This window comes from Acinonyx jubatus, chromosome D1 (genome assembly GCF_027475565.1).
Source record: "Acinonyx jubatus isolate Ajub_Pintada_27869175 chromosome D1, VMU_Ajub_asm_v1.0, whole genome shotgun sequence".
NCBI classification, from domain to species: Eukaryota; Metazoa; Chordata; class Mammalia; order Carnivora; family Felidae; genus Acinonyx; species Acinonyx jubatus.
Window position 1 is genome coordinate 79721133 of NC_069390.1, and position 15255 is coordinate 79736387.

Genomic DNA, 15255 nt, shown 5'->3' on the forward strand with positions numbered 1-15255 from the left:
AGACAACCCATATTCATCAGAAAGGAAATGGATACATAAATTGTAATTTTTCATTAATGAAAAATGGTTAAGGTGAATAAATATATATAAATAAATATAGTGTATAAGTATATATAAATAAACTATATATATGTATATAATTTGACAAACAAAATGGATATATCTCAAAATACAATGTTTAGTGAAAAGCAAAGTTACAGAGTACTACATATAATATATATATATATATATATATATATATATATATATATATGAACTTAAAAATGAAAACAATGGATATTATATATGGGTATATATGCGGTACAATTTTAAAAACATGAACTTGAGGGATCAGGCTGACTATAACACTTACCTCTAAGGATGAAGGGAGAATGAGAGCAGAGAAATGATACCAGAATTGGGAAGGTAGATGACCTCAAGTGTGTGATACTTTATTTCTTAAAATAAAAAATTCTGAAACTAATATAATTAAGCATGTGGTAGGTAAAATCTAAACTGACTCACAATGATTCCCATCTCCTGATATTTACAGTGTAATTCTTTCTCTTCAGTAGTGGGCCAAAGCTAGTAGCCCGTTACTGCAGAATAGATTGTGGAAAAAGTAATGGAATATGACTTCCAACATTTGGTTACAAAAGACTCTGGCTTCTATCTAACTTCCATTCTGAAGGAGAATGCATAATCAGGATCTGGATAAACAAAGTTTGATGGCTATAGAGATTAGCTTGCCTAGAGAAGAATACCAACCTGTTGAGATGATCACAAGATAACACAGAAAATTAAAATAGATGGATGTTAGGAAGACAACCTAAAATTATGATATTGTAAGAAGAATCCTCTGTAGAAAATGTAGAAGTATGGTGAGGATACTAACAGAGTGAACAAAGGTAATGGTTTATTATCTCACAGTTTCTGTGAATCGGGAACTCACTGATGTGGTTCAAATGGATCCTGTGTCTTTCACAAACTGGGACTGCTATTTTATGCCTACACTCAAATGGGTATGGATCCACTTGTAAGCTCACTTATATGTTGTTGGTAGGATTCAGCTCCTGATAATTGTTGGACTGAGGGCTTTAATTATTCATGGACTGTTGGCCAGAAGCCATTCTCAGTGAAACTTTCCACAGGGTAGCTCACAATGTAGTAGTCAACTTCCAGCAGCAGGAGAAAGCCAGTGCAAAAGAAGGAAGACTTCAAGAAAAACAGAATAGTCAGTCACTAAATACTTGATTCAGTCAAGAAGTAGAGATAGTTAATGAAGAAAAATATTTGAGCTAAAATCATGAAGCAAAAAAGAGAAATGGAGCAGTACTTTGAAGGGAGAATGTTGCTCACTGGAGTCAAGCAGAGAAGTCCTCAGAAAGTATTTTGCTTTCAATTTGATATTATTATTTTGGGTAATAATTATAATCACTTCAAATTTTATCACTGCAAATGTTCCACCCAAGAAGAGGCATTATCTAGTTTTAAAAGACACGAAGATGTTAATAATTACTCTAAAGTAGTTGTTTGAATGTGTCACTTAATTGATTTAAAAAGTTGACTAAGGTTTAAATTGGAAATTCTCATGGTAATATAGGTTAATTGAAAGCCCTTATGAGTCAGCACCTCAAACACCTGCAGAATATGCACTAATTTTGGATTTTGTGATGTGGACAAGGATTGTTAACTACTGCTAACGTTACCTTCTCCGTTTATAAATGAATAGCCAACAAACTGGTCTTTGACTTCATTTCTTTTTGTTGTGGTGGTGGTGTTAGTAGGAGTAAACAAGTGTAGAGAGCACTTCATTCTTTTATTTGTGACAAGATGGTTAGCTTAAAGTCGGTGTCAAAAATAAACAAACATTTATAAATAAATAAATAAATAAATAAATAAATAAATAAATAAATAAATAAATATTTTATCTTCCTTGAACAGAGGCAGGTCTGGATTAGGAGTAATGCTGACACGAAAGCTCAGATTTTTACTAGGGAAGTCCATTCCTGAGCTTCAGAGACTACAAATGCTATATCAGATGGAAAAGTTACAATCAATTGAAGCAGATTATATTTTTACTATGATTAAGCATATAATTATGCATTTTTTACATTTCCTCAATGATAAACACAACTTGTAATTTACATAACACTCTGAGTCTACCCAGCCTTTGGAGTTTCAACCAGTAGCTGCTGACATGTGGAAGATTCCCACACCTTACCAAATTTGTTGCCTCATATCCTCAGTACCTTGGGCTGAATTTCATTGTTGACATGGCTTATTTCCATATTTGATTTGGCACATGTGCAATGGCATCATAACTCAAAGCAATCTCTGTGTTAACAATTTTCTGTTGTTTCTTCAAAACAACCTTTGCTGATAAATTGTTTTGGAGGTTCAAATACAAAATTTAGATGATCTTTTATAAGAATAAGAATTCCCTCTAGGAGGGGAAATGGTATTTCACTTGGGTGATATACTCCTATGTAAAAAATCAGATCACTCCAGTTTCTCTTGCTTTAAAAACAAATATATCCTAATAAACGCCTTAGAATTTTATGACCATTCATTGAAACTTTGTGACTTTATCCTTTATTTTATTGTTAATTTTTAGAGCTGCTATTATTGTTTTACATTAGTATACTATTCTCTCCAATTTAACTGTATGCCATTTGTGCAAAAAGCATCTCATATGCTATTCTTTATCTGCTTTCGTCACTTAGAGTAGTGCCAGCTTACTAGGAGCTTAACAAATATTGTTGAATAAAGAGGTATCTACTTGAGGAAACTTAAATCTGAATTAAGGGTGAATTTATATACCATGATAGAACATTTGACTGAATATTGTTTACCTAAACTTTGTATTCTGCATTACAATTGAAGAGGCAAAAGCAATGTCCTCCTCCTCCTTCTGTTGACATGGTAGCATAGTAGTTTGACATCTTCTGAAGGTTGTATGGAGTTGGTACACTTTGAACATTCTCATAAGTGATAGCATCTCTGAATCATCTGACCTTCCTTTTATAGCTACATTAGAAAATGACAAAAAAATCTATTAGACTCTCAATTTATATTATGTGCACAGCATAATGTCACTTACCCATGAAACATTCATCACAATGCTTTTTAATAAATAATGCTCTTCAATTCTTAGGAATCCTTGAAAGTTTTATAAAGACAGTTTACACTTGTTTAACTTTTATAAAGAAACAATTTTAAGTTGAAAAGAAACTTAAAGGAAGTTTTGGATATTTTTTCAAGAATTCATTTTAGATGTTCACATGGTGTGAAAATTTTTTCTCACATTTGTAATTATGAATGTCATCATAAAGTGTAATTTCTAATAAAACAATTTAAAATTTCTGGGGAATATCATATAAAATATATTATGATATTAAAAGTGCATTTTTTTGTAATTGTGTTTGACATTATAGGCTGATATTTCTTCTAGATGATATTACTGAGATACTTACGTCACATTACATGAATAAACTAGACAAAGCCATAAATTAGAGCTATCAGCAGATAGAAAGTGTTGGGGTCTGACATTGGACCTAATCTTTGAAAAAAAAAATAGACATAGAACAATTGTTTAAGAGAGGATTACAGTATAAAAAACAAGTTTAAGTGTCTGGTCATGATCCAGGAAACAACTGGAAACAGAATGACCCAACACCAAGAAGCATGGCTTCCCTAGGGAAACTAGCTGTAGGACTTTCAGATGAGGTGACACTTAAACCATCTTGGCAGGAAAAACGTTAGTATGTGGGTGGCCTATCGATAAGTGACAGAAATTTCACAAGGAGTTAGAATGGGATACCAGCTTGATCCTAGGACATGACTCTACAAGGGAAACCATTGTGTCCATAAACAAATAACATGCCAGTGCTTTAAGAAACTCCACTGGGAGGAAGGCAAATGGGTAACAGACTCCTCATTTCACGGTAGAGCTTTATCTTCCTACTCAGACATCTCTCATGGAAGATTACGGCCAATACCATGTTAATTTTAGGCATCCGTGGTTTCATGTTTATTTTCTCCTGTCTAATGATTCTAAGAAGAGGTGTCTACTTCCCAGATGTAGGAAGAAGTGAGGTAGTTTGGGTTGTCTCAGTAATTCAATGACATCACTTCAAGTTAGAGAGTGGAGACCAGGAATGTTAAATAACCTATAATTATAATGCACAGGGATCTTAAATGTCCTTCCAGGCATTCACATGAGAAATTATTAAAATTCTCTTTAGAATTTTCTATGACAAGACCCCAACTTTGTATTATATTACATACAAAATCTTTTTGAAATATAATGGGCATGCCAGTGCAAAATCATATAAATTACATGAAGATTATATTTATTTTTTGTTAAGAGTTTTTCCAGGAGTTGTTGACCATTTAAAAAATCATACCACCTAATGATAATGCCACTCAGAATATTTGAGCCACCAATACCATACTTGGATCAGTTTGTAATTGTGGGGATTTTATGAACAAACTTTTGATTAGTTTCTTATATCTTTTATTATAATTGTTCCTGAGAATTTACATAGCAAATTAATACTATTCTATGTTAAATTACTTCCCTTTGATTTGTCCTTTCATTAATCAGAAAGATATATGTACGAAGGTATCCGTTAATTTAAAAATTATAAAGGGTGAATAATAAAATATTTGTTATTAAAATAATTTGAGAGCTACTTGCCTAAACATGGAGATGAAGCACATGTCTCTCAATTCCATATTGTTTTGGGGGCTTGCTGAGACCGTGGTGGGTGGGATTGTCACTAAGGCTTCTAGATAACAAAAGGGAAAAGGAGAAAAATAAATTTTATATTTATATTTATATTTATTTATATGATTTCATGATTTACAAATGTAATTTAAACATCTGTAATTTATGCCATGCTATATGATTGCCTCCAAACCTAGACCTGGCTTATCTCCATGGCTGGGGTCATTGTGACCAAACAACATATCTTGTTTTCCTGACATAAAGCTAAGAAAAACCTCTCTCAGGGGAATTCAACAGTGCCTTTCTCACATGTCTACCTTCTATATTTTAGTTAAAGGTTTGGAGACCTATTGCTTCCATGGGTGAAAATCCCTTTGGAGGAATGTTTTCCTTAGAGAAAATTCTGTTCTCTATGCAGATGACTGAGCCCTAACTTGTTATGTGGTTTCCTTGCAGAGAGTAAGATCAATAACTCCACAACCCAAAATTGGTTCAGGTACAGATTGATGATGCTACACATATGCCAGAAGGGCATGAAAAGATTTATTATTCATGTCATGAGGCTTGCTGATAAGAACATAATAGGTTGGTCTGAAAATGGCTTGAGCAAAGGAACAAATGAGTTGCTTTGGGCTTTATTGTGGCTGGGGAGTGGGGACTGGTGAAAATTCCAATGTGTGTCAGGGTTCGTAGAGTGTAAATTTCCCCACCTGAGTCAAGGAAGGGATGTTTTCCAGATATTTAGCCTGGCTTATCAGCTTTTCCTGAGATGAAGAAGAAGGGGAAAATTTACTGATGGGGCTTGAAAGCCTTTAGTGGTCAAAGATAGAAAAATGGAGTCAGACTCTTGGTCATATGATAATATACTGTAAGTCAACCTCGTGTGAAAATACAAAATAAGAAACAGCATCCGTTAAGTAAAAATATCTACTACATAATAGCATTAGACTTTCTAGAAGGATTAACAAAATAGGATTTATAAATAAAGACATAGGATGAAAATCTATTTTCAGAATTTGGGTATATGAAAAAGTACCCGACCTGAAGGATTAATTAGAAAGCAGTTATAAAAATTGGAGCACTATAACTGATAAAGTTATATTTAAGGTTGAGTGGTTGAATAGCTCCTGTCTTAAGCCTTAGGTCTGAGATTATACTTTAACTAGGTAGTAATCAAGAGGTTTGAACTAGGGAAGAGGAATAGAAGCCAGGTCCTATAATCTAATGATTATATGTATTTCAGTGAACATGGCTTACTAATCCAGCTATATCCTCTTTAAAAGCTTGAAAATTATTTTGCTTTAAATGTAATATTAATTATGGAGCACCTGGGTGGCTCAGTTGGTTAAGCGTCTGACACTTCAGCTCAGGTCATGAACTCACCATTCATGGGTTTGTGCCCCACATAGGGCTCTGCACTGACAGCTTCAGATTCTGTGTCTCCCTCTCTCTCTGTCCCTCCTCTGCTCGTAGTCTCTCTCAAAAATAAACTTAAAAAAATAAAATAAATGTAATATTAATCAAGTAAATTCTGAATGTTATATCAACCTCTTAACACAATACATATTTATTTCTCATTCAGATCACATTCGATTTAGTTTTTCAATGAATGCCTTTCCATGTGGAGAGTTTGGGTATCATTAGATTTGTCCCATCTAATACCTTTGATCTCTATTAGGTCCTCACTGGCATCTACTGCTATTTTACCTTCAGCTAGTTGATAAAGAGGGGATGGAGAATTGTGCATGACTTTTTGTGACTAGTACTGGATTTCACATACATCTTTTTGGTCCAGAAGGAAATTACATGGCTCCAATCCAATCATAAGAAAGGCTAAAAAAGTTTCCAGTGTTCCTAGGAAAAGGAAATGTGATTAGTAAGCAATTAAGTGGTCCCTGCCTCATACGAATAAGCAAAACCTTATGAAATATAACTTTGTACTAATAATGGCAAAAAGGTTTCATGGAAGCTGATGTATAAAAGGGCTCTTAAAGTATACTTCTTCATTTATTAATAAATTGTGGTTAAAATGGTTCAAAACCAGTTCTTTTGATTATGTAGGAAACAGTTTGTTTTAATAAATTAAAGTAGAAAATTAAAAAAAAACATTTTGGTTAAATTAATTTCTTATTATCCATACTATTCTATCAGCAGAACATAAATATCCTTAATGAAACCTTCATATTCTAATCTTATAGGAAATTTCTGTAAACTAACAAAGGAATTATTAAGGTACTAATCAATTCAATTATAGGAAACCTTGAGTAAACTATATGTATTCTAGAGCAGAGATGAGTAAAAAGCTGTCTTCATCTGGGACACAAATTTCCTTTTTATTTCAATATGAACTTTATTTTAAGATAACTCCAACAATAAAACAGTAATTTGTGAGGACTTTATGTATTACTACAAGTGATCAAGCTAAGATTGGATAAATATCCCAGAAACTTTTAGAAAGAATGCTTAAAATGAATGGAGAATTATTCTAATTCTCTAAGTGTATGGCTATAGGACAGCATTCCAATGAAACTTAAATTAAGCATTTTTAAAATATATTTTAGAGAGAGAGAGAGAACATGAGTAGGGGAGAGGGATAGAGGGAGAGAGAGAGAATTCAAGCAGGCTCCGTGTTGTCAGCGCCCAAAGTGGCGCTCAATCTCATGACCCTAGAATCATGACCTGAGCTAAAATCAGGAGTCAGTTGGGTGTTCAACTGACTGAGCCACCCAGGAGGCCCTAAATTAAGCATTTTTATTTTCACAAGTACCATTATTTGTAAATGACACTTTTATCCTTTATTTTTCCTGGAAAGTTCAAAGTTCTCACTGTTACTATTTTTCTTTAATTCATTTTCTCATAAGTAATAGAGGAAGACAAAAAATAGTTTATTAATTATTTATATGTAAAATATATCTCAAAACTGAGCAACTTAAAAGACCCTTTCATTTCCTCACAGAAACTGTGTCTGGAATCTTGAATTGGCTTAGCTGGATAGTTTTGTTTAAAGGTCCCTCTTGAGATTTTAATCAAGATGTTATTGTAGTTGCATTCTTATTTGAAGGCTTGACTCATGGAATATCTACTTAAAAGTTGACTCATATGGTTGTTAGTAAGCCTCAGTTTCTTGTTCGCAGCTGGTTAAATCCAGATTCCAGTTCATCAAATGTGGGCCCCACCCATAACCTTGAACAAGTATCTTCCCCTAGAGAGAGTGACTGACAATCACAGGGCTGAAAACATTTTAAAGAACAAAAATGTGAAATCAAACTAAATATGATGATATAATACGTTAAGAAGTAAGTTTTAGAGCTCAGGAAACAAATGGAAAGCAAAATAAAACCATTACAGAATTGAAAATCTCATTAGTGGTAATATGGAAGCAACTGAAAAGATAGGATATAGCTATAATATTTCAAAAAGTTAAACAAATGAGAAAAGAATAAGGATATAAAAGTTGTTACACAGATGATAAAAAAGACTTAAAATATATCCCTAGTTGGTATGAGGAGAATTGAGCAAATAAAGAAGAAATCTTCCTGAAAAAGAATGTCTTGAACCTACCAGTTATACAAAATGATTAATACCAAGACATATTCCTAAAAATTCTTAAAAAATCAGAATGAGGAAAGAGACCTATGGACATCCAGGTGGAAAATCCAGTCATTTAGGAGTGAGAAAAGTCAGGCTGGACTCTGACTTTACCTTGGTAATGTTAAATGTGGTCAGAACGTGGAAAAATATCTCCAGTCATTAATGAAATTAATAATGAACACATAGGGGTGTCTGGGTGGCTAAGTCGGTTAAGTGGCCGACTTCAGCTCAGGTCATGATCTCGCAGTCGGTGAGTTCGATCCCTGCGTCTGGCTCTGTGCTGATAGCTCAGAGCCTGGATCCTGCTTCTGTTCCTGTGTCTCCCTCTCTCTCTGCCTCTCCCCCATTTGCGTTCTGTCTCTCTCTGCCTTTCAAAAATGAATAAATGTTAAAAAAATTAAAAAATATAATGAACACATAATTTGTGAGCCAAGTTGTCTTTCAATTGTGAAGACAACAAACATATATATTTTTTAATGCTTATTTATTATTTATTTTGAGAAAGGATTCTCTGCACTAACAGCCCCTGGCTTGATCTCACAAACCCTGAGATTATGACCTGAGCCAAAATCAAGGTAGATGCTTAACCAACTGAGCCACCCACGCATCCCAACAAACAGATATTCTTAACCATAAAGCAAAAAAAAAAAAAAAAAAAAAAAGAAAAATTAGGGAGTAAACTAAGAGGAAGTGAAAGAAGGCATGTTAATTTCATCCTTCTTTGTAGCAGAGAATCAACAGATCAGTTTTAAAATGAAAGAATTATCTTCTGAGGAAGTACTTTCTGCAGGTATGAAACTGATATTTTACAGAGAATAACCACTAGCAATATAAGTTTATCCAACTATACCTATCCTGTAGTCTGTTCACTAAAAAGTTGATGTTAAGAAAAAAATCCCTCAAAACATTACTCCTATGAGATTTAGATTGTGTGTGATGGCATCTGTCTGTTACACAACTATCTCAAAGATTCCTACTTTGTTAAATAAAGATTTTGATGTCTAGGTTATCAAGAACTTTGTGATGATTGTCATATATGTTTTGAAGTTCACCTCTACAAGTTAAGCTAAAAGCTGCAAAATGTAAAGGCATTGCTTACAGCAATTAATTGTCTCCACCAATAGATGTAGTGTACTACTTCAGGAGAATGAATCAAATAATCTGAGTTTACCTATAATCATACATTCTTGGTATGAAATCTTAAAAATGAATCTCTTTAGAGATAGAATCATCGATTACCCTTTCCTGGGGACTGGGAAGCTCTACATAGACACGTGTTCTTCAACCCCTTACAATGAACTTTATTTCTAGGAGAAATATAAGAGAGAGAAAGAAAGAAGAGGGCAGCCAATTGCTTGTTAAAATGCTTTTGGAAGTGACAATGAACAACAAAGAGATAGCTGACAGAAGATGAGCAGCCACAACAGAATATATGTTTGTTAGACCAGTCTTTTATTTTTTCAATGTGTAATTTAGCAAATCTTACCCCTCTGCTTTTCCCCAGCCTGACAACCTTTATTTCTCTTGTCCTGTTCTGACAATTTTCAGAATATAAGATTTAGAGCCACAGATCCTTAGTTAAAATCAACTGTTTGCCACTAATTTTGCAGAAGTTTCCTCTCAGAACTTCAGAGTTTTTATCTTCGAATTCTCTCAGCTCAGATAATTAAATAATAATATATATTAAAGTGCTTTATAAATGTTATAACAAAATAATAATAGTAAGAGTAAGAGTAGTGGTAATTGGATTCTAGATTCTGGATTTGTATCCCAGGTTTGCCATATATTGACTACATACATTTAGTTCATTAATTTCAGCCCGTTTTGTCATCCATAAAAAGGGAGGATTAATTTTAGTCACATGGTTGTTGTGAGTGTTTCATGATATAATAGATATAAATTCTTCAGTATAATGCCTGGTGTGTAGTAATTACACTAAAAGTAAATGTTAGTTGTTGTTATTACTAATTATAATTTATTGAGTACTTGTGATACATTAAGTATTTATAAATGCTGATGTCAATCAATCCTCAGATTATCAGGAGACATTATCATCCACAATAAATAAACGGAGTAACAAGGATAAAAGTAGTTGGTTCAAGGCTAGAAAATGATAGTACTATAATTTGAACCTAAGTATGTCTAACTCAAAAGTTAAAGAGTTTTGAAATATATAAAAATATAAAATATATTTATTAAGTGTTAATTTTTAAAAACAAGTTTTTATTTATTTTGAGAGAGAGAACATGAGTAGGGGAGGGGCAGAAAGAAAGGGAGAGAGAGAACCTCAAGGAGGCTCCACACTGTCAGTGCAGAGTCCTATGTGGAGCTTGAACTCATGAACTGTGAGATAATGACCTGAGCCGAAATCAAGAGTTGGAGGCTTAACTGACTGAGCCACTGAGGTGTCCCTATTAAATGTTAATTTTATGCATCATGATTATTTATAGTGTTGACTTAAATGATCATATTTATAATGTGTAAACACTGGAAGGGATTATATTTTCATAACTTCATCATACAGATTAACTGTAACTGAGAGTTTGACAAGGTTTCATGGGCTTTTCCAAATTTTTATAAATATATTATAATGCAACAATAGAATATTTTGACAGTAATTTTTTGTAGTTATTTTTATTAAATTTTTTTGAGTAAAAGTTTTAAGTGATAGCAATGTCATTTGGTATAGAGAAACAAATTTCAGTTATTTTCATGTCATATTTTATTATTTGTAACTTCAAAAAAAAGAACCTCAGCTAGGTTATCTAGGACTCAAAGAAAATACTTGTCAGTGCCTGCCCATTGTGAGTGCTCAGTTATTATTGGATGAATGTTTAGAGTGCCATGAACACTTTTGCTTTTCTTTGCCCAAAAAGAATGACTACATGTTTAAAGAAAACAAACAAATTTACTCTAAATATGGAGGTGTATATATTTTTCAGAAATAATTTTTTTAAGCTTGAGTTTCCTGGGACATGATTCTTGTTATTTCTTTCCTGATATTTTCTTGTGGTTTTCCACAAAGAATGTGAACTTCCAACTGCTTAGTACAGACATTAGAAATACATCTTTTCTAAAATCTTCCTTATTCAGTTTTCTTTCTTTTTTTAATTTTTTAATGTTTATTTACTTTTTAGAGAAAGACAGTGTGAGCAGGGGAGGGGCAGAGAGGGAGACAAAGATTTGAAGCAGGCTCCAGGCTCCAACACAGCCCTACACAGGGCTGGAACTCAAGAACTGTGAGATCATGACCTGAGCCAATGTTGGAGGCTTAACTGACTGAGCTATCCAGGGACCTAATTCTCTCTTCATTTTTCAAAGGCAGTGGTTTTAAATGAGAACAATTTTGACCCAAGAGGACATTTGACAATATCTGTAGATATTTTTTGATTATTACACATTGTGTAGGGGTGCTGCTAGAATCTAGTGGGTAGGGACCAGGGATGATTATAAATATTTCACAATACACAGCACATTCCACACAACAAAGAATATCCCAAAATATGTTTGTGCAAAGTTGAGAACCTTGATCTCAGGTCACTATGGAATCAAATTCACAATTAATAAAAATAAAGGACAAAATTTTACTTCTTTTTAATTCATAATTCAAGATGCCAAAGATCCTAACTTTGCATATAATTCTGTGAGTTCTTACACTAGTACAAGCTACTAAGACTAACACTACCCCAGCACATTCACTCATCATTTCTCCAGCAGAATTATCCTACATTCTTATCAATAATGTTGCTTATGTTTGTGAGTAATTGTTTTATATATTTGGGGGCTCCTGTATTCGGCGCATAGACATTTATAATTGTTAGCTCTTCCTGATGGATAGACCCTGTGATTATTATATAATGCCCTTCTTCACCTCTTGTTACAGACTTTAATTTAAAGTCTAGTTTGTCTGATATAAGTATGGCTACTCCAGCTTTCTTTTGACTTCCAGTGGCATGATAAATAGTTCTCCATCCCCCCCTCTCAATCTGAAGGTGTCCTCAAGTCTAAAATGAGTCTCTTGTAGACAGCAAATAGATGGGTCTTCTTTTTTTATCCATTTGATACCCTACCCTTTTGGTTGGCGCATTTAGTCCATTTACATTCAGTGTTATTATTGAAAGATATGGGTTTAGAGTAATTGTGATGTCTGTAGGTTTCATGCTTGTAGCACTGTCTCTGGTAGTTTGTCTCACGGGATCCCCCTTAGGATCTCTTGTAGAGCTGGTTCAGTGGTGATGAATTCCTTCAGTTTTTGTTTCTTTGGGAAGATCTTTATCTCTCCTTCTATTCTGAATGACAGACTTGCTGGATAAAGGATTCTTGGCTGCATATTTTTTCTGTTCATCACATTGAAGATTTCCTGCCATTCCTTTCTGTCCTGCCAAGTTTCAGTAGAGAGATCGGTCACGAGTCTTATAGGTCTCCCTTTATATGTTAGAGCATGTTTATCCCTAGCTGCTTTCAGAATTTTCTCTTTATCCTTGTATTTTGCCAGTTTCACTATGATATGTCGTGCAGAAGATTGATTCAAGTTACATCTGAAAGGAGTTCTCTGTGCCTCTTGTATTTCAATGCCATTTTCCTTCCCCAGATCAGGGAAGTTCTCAGCTATGATTTCTTCAAGTACACCTTCAGCACCCTTCTCCCTCTCTTCCTCCTCTGGAATCCCTATTATATGTATATTATTATGTTTCATTGCATCACTTAGTTCTCTAATTCTCCCCTCATACTCCTGGACTTTTTATCTCTCTTTTTCTCAGCTTCCTCTTTTTCCATAATTTTATCTTCTAATTCACCTATTCTCTCCTCTGCCTCTTCAGTCCAAACTGTGGTCACCTCAATTTTATTTTGCACCTCATTTATAGCATTTCTAGCTCCTCCTGACTGTTTCTTAATGCCTTGATCTCTGTAGTAATAGAATCTCTGATGTCTTCTATACTTTTTTCAAACCCAGCGATTAATTTTATGATTATTATTTTAAATTCATGATCTGTTATATTGCTTAAATCATTTTTGATCAGTTCATTAGTTGTCACTACTTCCTTGAGTTTCTTTTGAGGAGAATTCTTCCATATAGTCATTTAGGTTTCATGCTTGTAGCGATGTCTCTGGTACTTTGTCTCACAGGATTCCCCTTAAGATCTCTTGTAGGGCTAGTTTAGTGGTGATGAATTCCTTCAGTTTTTGTTTGTTTGGGAAGACCTTTATCTCTCCTTCTATTCTAAATGACAGACTTGCTGGATAAAGGATTCTCGGCTGCATATTTTTTCTGTTCAACACATTGAAGATCTTCTGCCATTCCTTTCTGGCCTGCCAAGTTTCAGTAGAGAGATCGGTCACGAGTCTTACAGGTCTTCCTTTATATGTTAGAGCATGTTTATCCCTAGCTGCTTTCAGAATTTTCTCTTTATCCTTGTATTTTGCCGGTTTCGCTAGATATGTCATGCAGAAGATCAATTCAAGTTACATCTGAAGGGAGTTCTCTGTGCCTCTTGGATTTCAATGCCTTTTTCCTTACCCAGATCAGGGAAGTTCTCAGCTGTGATTTCTTCAAGTACACCTTCAGCACCTTTCCCTCTCTCTTCCTCCTCTGGAATACCAATTATGCGTAGATTATTTCTCTTTAGTACATCACTTAGTTCTTTAATTTTCCCCTCATACTCCTGGATTTTTTTTATCTCTCTTTTTCTCAGCTTCCTCTTTTTCCATAATTTTATCTTCTAGTTCACCTATTCTCTCCTCTGCCTCTTCAATCTGAGCCGTGATTGTTTCCATTTCATTTTGCAGCTCGTTTATAGCATTTTTTAGCTCCTCCTGGCTGTTCCTTAGTCCCTTGATCTCTGTAGCAATAGATTCTCTGCTGTCCTTTATACTGTTTTCAAGCCTAGCGATTAATTTTATGACTATTATTCTAAATTCACTTTCTGTTATATGTTTTAAATAGTTTTTGATCAGTTCATTAGCTGTCGTTATTTCCTGGACTTTTTTTGAGGGAAATTCTTCCGTTTGGTCATTTTGGATAGTCCCTGGAGTGGTGCAGGACTGCAGGGCACTTCCCCTGTGCTGTCTTGAATAACTTGCGTTGGCGGGTGGGGCCGCACTCAGACCTGATGTCTGACCCAGCCCACCACTGGGGCCACAGTCAGACTGGTGTGTGCCTTCTCTTCCTCTCTCCTAGGGGCGGGATTCACTGTGGGGTGGGGTGGCCTGTCTGGGCTACTTACACACTGCCAGTCTTGTGGTGCTGGGGCTCTGGCGTATTAGCTGGGGTGGATAGGCAAAGTGCAAGGGGGCGGGAGGGGCAGGCTCAGCTAGCTTTTCCTTCGGAGATCCGCTTCCGGCACCCTGAGGGAGTCAAATCCCCTGGAGGGATGGATCGTCAGAAGCACAGTGTTGGGTGTTTGCACGGAGCAAGCAAGTTCCCTGGCAGGAACTGGTTCCCTTTGGGATTTTGGCTAGGGGATGGGCAAGGGAGATGGCTCTGGCGAGCACCTTTGTCACCAGCCAAGCTGAGCTCTGTCATCCGGGGCTCAACAACTCTCCCTCCTGTTGTCCTCCGGTCCTCCTGTTCTCCGAGCAGAGCTGTTAACTTATAACTTTCCAGATGTTAAGTACCGCTTGCTGTCAGAACACACTCCGTCCGGCCCCTCCTCTTTTGCAAGCCAGACTTGGGGGCTCTGCCTGGCCGGTGGGCTGCCCCTCTGCCCCGGCTCCCTCCCGCCAGTCCGTGCAGGGCGCACTGCCTCTCCGCCCTTCCTACCCTCTTCCTTGGGCCTCTCCTCTGTGCTTGGCTCCGGAGACTCCGTTTCTGCTTGTCTTCTGGCGATTTTCTGGGTTATTTATGCAGGTGTGGGTGGAATCTAACTGATCAGCAGGACGCGGTGAGCTCAGCATCCTCCTACGCCGCCATCTTCCCAGAAGCCCCCAGTTTTGATATTTTAATTGTTATTTTA

At 35.5% G+C, this 15255-nt stretch overlaps 1 protein-coding gene across 3 annotated transcripts in view; it reads left to right on the top strand.

Moving 5' to 3' along the window:
- The window catches only part of CNTN5 (contactin 5), a 1351205-nt gene that overhangs the window by 831181 nt on the left and 504769 nt on the right, over positions 1–15255 (top strand). The gene's annotated exons all lie outside the window — the stretch shown is intronic.